The 4,656-nt window shown below is 27.2% G+C and overlaps 1 non-coding gene across 1 annotated transcript; it reads left to right on the top strand.

The window, feature by feature from the left end:
- Window positions 1-1,813: 1,813 nt before the first annotated feature.
- Window positions 1,814-1,895, top strand: TRNAS-AGA (transfer RNA serine (anticodon AGA)). Its single transcript has one exon. It is a non-coding gene; the product is annotated as a tRNA-Ser (tRNA).
- The last annotated feature ends 2,761 nt before the right edge of the window (window positions 1,896-4,656 follow it).

Below are 4,656 nucleotides of genomic sequence, written 5' to 3'. Positions count from 1 at the left end.
TCAGGAATCTTGATATGAGGATAAGTTTAGTAGTACTCTTCTCCTTCCTGACATGTTATTGTCTTTGCTGTTCGTAGAGATATGCTTGAATATTCTTTAGTCCACCATTGCCTTTATGGGAATTTGAAAAGCCAAACTCACCATTATTACGAGCGAACACACATTCAAATCATAATTGTTCAACAGTTTAAGCATTAATCCATTATAATGACCAAAGCTCTGACTATTTTTTTTTCTTCTTTTTTTTCATGTCATAATTTTTATTTTTTTAACGGTTGAAACTAGCTGTTTGAAGGGATTAGATTGAATGAATAATTAATAGTAAAGATAAAATATCAATTCAAAATTTGACTATATTATATATATTAAGCTAGCTGATAATACATTAGCCTGGTTGAATAGCCTCTTTATTTTATTATATATAGTAAACACTATTTTTTTGGTCCACAAACGCGAACAGTATCTTGTCTCGATTGATAATTCTCAAGATATCTTTATTACCATGTTATGAGGATTATTATTATTATTATTATTATTATTGAACTTCCTTTATATATATGGGTGAGTTTTTACAAGTGAAATCCAATAATAATATCGACAAGACATAATAAAGGTGAAATAGTTAGGCACTCAGCTAAGGGCCTCATATATGTGTTATAAGCATATAGATCTAGCCAGATTGGTTGGCACATATTTTAGAAATAAGGAAATAGTTTGTTTCGAATCACCACATATATTTTAACTTTAGATGCGTGGTCCAAAAATAATATTGGCAGTAACTGTATTTACTTTTCTTTTCCATATAGACGTTATATGTGTTTTTAGAAATTAACAATAAAATAATTTAATTTGTCCTAAAACACGTATGCATATAATAACTATTCACATGTCAGAATCACCTTTAGAATTTCACAACATATATAATATGCTTTAGTTGCATTACATCACTTTTCACTTTCCTTCAAATATTGATCACATCAGACCTTAACAATATCACACAAGAGAAATGAACCTTTTTTTTTTCCCTTTTATTTTGTTTAGGGTTCGTTTGTGAAATTTCTGGAAGCTAGGTTCCCACTTCCCAGGAGATAAAGGGGAACAAAATCTAAAAGCTAAAGATGAATGTATAGTGCTGTCCAATAATGTTAGATAAAAATGTGGTTAAAAGTTATCTCCATCTCAAAGTGCAAATTTTCAACTCGATAGATCAACCACAGAAGAATCTGAAAAGCCAAACCCCTAGAGAATGCAATACACTCAGCAAAAGTGGGGTTTTATTTATCTTTTATTTATATACATAAATATTGTAGGTAGCTTTATTCTATATTCTCCTTTACAACACTTAAAGATCCACATCTTTCAAACTAATTATTTATAATTAAATCTTTCAAATTTCTGTGAAAAATACGTTTTATTTATTGGAAGTGCACATTTTTCTTGTTATTATATTACTTTATTATTGTTCTATTTTCTTGGAAGAACTTTTGTCTTGACTATTAGAGGATAAGGGCTTTGCTTTTAAATACATTTTATAATGTTAGCATAATAATTCCTCTTCTTCCGAAGTCTTGATGTCCCAATTGAATGCTGCCATTGTGCTCTCAAGTCTAAAATACTGAATTTTTTTAAGATATATGTACATGTAGGGGCCCTCCTCTAAAATTCCAGAATCTCTCTTTCTCAATTTCTTAATTTAACTTATTCAAAAAAAAAAAAAAAAAACTTAAGGATAATCATCTCTGAATTTTGTCCTCTGACTTGCTCAAACTTTCAAAGATTATTATATGCCTTTAACAAAAGTCATTGTCATGGTGTGAGCGTGCCGGAGTGGTTATCGGGCATGACTAGAAATCATGTGGGCTCTGCCCGCGCAGGTTCGAATCCTGCCGCTCACGTATCTTTTTATCATCTTATCATAAATATTTATATATCCTAAGGCAAGTTCTTAAGTCACTCACCGGACTTAGTCCAACAAGTTGGATCCAAAAAAATTGTCAAGTGTCAAGCTATTGAATTATTTGGTGTTTTTATTATTACATGATTTTACTTGATGAGTCGGTGATGTAAACCGGTTGTAAAAATAAATTGAATCATGGTCTGAAAAGTATGGGCAAAATAGTAATTTACAGGTAAAAAAAAGTCTACAGTGGATGGCAATAAGGTAAAATTCGTATTGTGTTCAAACATATTTACGAAATTGGGAAAGTAATGTTTAAGAGTCACTTAGTAATTTTTAAAAAAGTAGTCAGGAATAATGTTGCATGTAAAAGTAATGAATTTCTAGTAACTCATCTGCATATAAGTAACATTTTGATGTTAGTAAGTAATATTAAATAGAGTGGTTAGTAATAACATAATAGCTGAAAGTAAAAAAACCGAAAGTAATTATTGTTTATTTTTTTGTGAGTAACAAATGAATTGTCTTAGTGAATATCTCAGTTTTGTTTGACTTGTTAAATGGTTAGAAGAATGAATTACCATTGATTATGTAGTTTTAGGTTGTATAGTTAATTTAGAATGAATTTTGGCCATTATATGGTATTTGGTATGTAAGACTTTCCCTTTGCATAAGTTATTTTATAATCTCCTGATGTGTAATACAATTAGAGTATAATAATAATAATACCACTAAACGTACCATATTTAAGTTATAATATTTGTATGGTTGCTCGATTAGGAGTCACTATTTCGTTAAAAAAAGTGTGATTAAAATATTTCTATCATAAATGGAGACTAAAAATTTAATCTCATACAATATAAAAAGATGATCAATTGATGAATCATTCATACTATATTTTTATAACTTCATTTGACTTGTACGGTGAAGTACATAGGTTTAAATTGCAAACCACATTGGCGGCTTAGTTGACGAGGAAATTAATAATTTGTTATTAATTGTATGGAAGATGGGGTAAAGTAATTGGGATGTGTCGATTGTACGAATATGTGTTATAGTAGAATATCCCCAATCACAGTTGTGTAATCTAAGCTTTGAACTTACAAAATTATAGTAGGACCCAATTAATTTTCCAATTGTCAAGTTTTGAACAATTGTCATCCCACGTCAATTTTGTAGTAATGTAATGTGTCTATTTTATTTGGTATCATGAAAAAAATAGCAAATTGATATTCGATTAGTGACTAAAGTCACAAATTTCACCTGTTGACCTTTAAAAGTTAGCATTTTCGAGATTTTATTGGTACAATTATTTTTGTCTCTAATATAGCCATTTTATGCAAGATCGTGATGAACTATAAAATTTGTGTTCGAGTAGTGATAAAGTTACTGTTGGACCATAAAAATAAACTATTTAATATTTTAGTACTACGATTAATAATCTTCATCAACAAAAGGTAAAATAAATTTATTTATTTATTTTAGTGTTATTTAAATTAGTGGTATGATTATTAAATACATACATTATTTATTTTTATTCAAGATTATTTTTGGATGTAAACCTTATATTTAGAAATCATTAGCAAAATATATTTATTAAATATTTAAACGTAAGAAATTGTTTTTCTTTCCTAATTATCTAATTCAGTGCACACACTCCTAACTTATATTGAATAAATTTATGTATTTCAAATAATTACAAAATCATGAATTTAAGTACTATAGAAATATAGTAAAATTATATTATATCTTAACATATTCAATTAAAAATATAAACAAAGTTATTAAATACAAATTTTTCATACCAAAAATAAACAAAATAAAACAAGATATACATTTATGAAAAATAAAAAATATTTTTTTTCTTGAACTCCAAATACGTAGCATAAGCAAATCAAGAAGAAACATACCAAATTTATTTTTTACAGATTTATACAAAAAAATGTTATATATTTACATGTAACTACAATACTTTTAAGTGTTTCTATAATTCTTTAGTACCCAACTTTAGATAGAAAAAAATAAGTTGGTTAAATATTTGGGTAAGTCTAATATAGAGAGAGAGAGAGGGGGGTATAACAACTTTTGAAGAGAAAGTTACATCTGGAAAATAAAAGTAATAGGTAACAAGTTGCTAAGGGTAAAAAAGTATATTGATGCTTTTTCATACAAAAATATTCATCTCACCATTAAAAGAGAATCTCCAATTATCCAAGGGTTAATAATTTGTGATGAACTTAATCCCTCAAAATGAAGTGAGGGACTAAAGAAGTGCTCATATACTAGATACAAATTTAATTTTATTTATAGAATTTATTAATTATTTTTATTAAATTTATATTAATATTATATAAAATTTAAATAAATATTTTATTTTAATTAAATAATTTATTTATTTTTGTTTAAGTTTATGTTTGTTTTAGTTTTTGAATTTGAAAGTAACAACAAGAGATTATATATTATATGTTCAATATAATATTATATATTATACTTGGATTTTAAATTTAAGTTTTTAAAAAAAAAAAAAATTTGTTACTGTTGACTGTGTTTTTAGCCAACGACGTGAGAACGTCAAATACGACAAACCTTCAAGAAAATTTAAATAACACAGACAGTTAAAACAAGAAAAGTAAATAACACACAAGATTTTTATAGTGGTTCAGCCCCGATCAGTCGGTAATAGCCTGATCCACTTAGAGTTGTGATTATAGATCTGTATTCAAGATCAGATGGACTGAGTCAACTGAGTTTCTTCAGTA

The sequence above is a fragment of the Humulus lupulus genome, chromosome 3, assembly GCF_963169125.1.
Source record: "Humulus lupulus chromosome 3, drHumLupu1.1, whole genome shotgun sequence".
In the NCBI taxonomy this organism is placed as follows: domain Eukaryota; kingdom Viridiplantae; phylum Streptophyta; class Magnoliopsida; order Rosales; family Cannabaceae; genus Humulus; species Humulus lupulus.
Note: the sequence above shows the minus strand (reverse complement) of the source record. Positions and strands in the feature narration are given on the sequence as shown.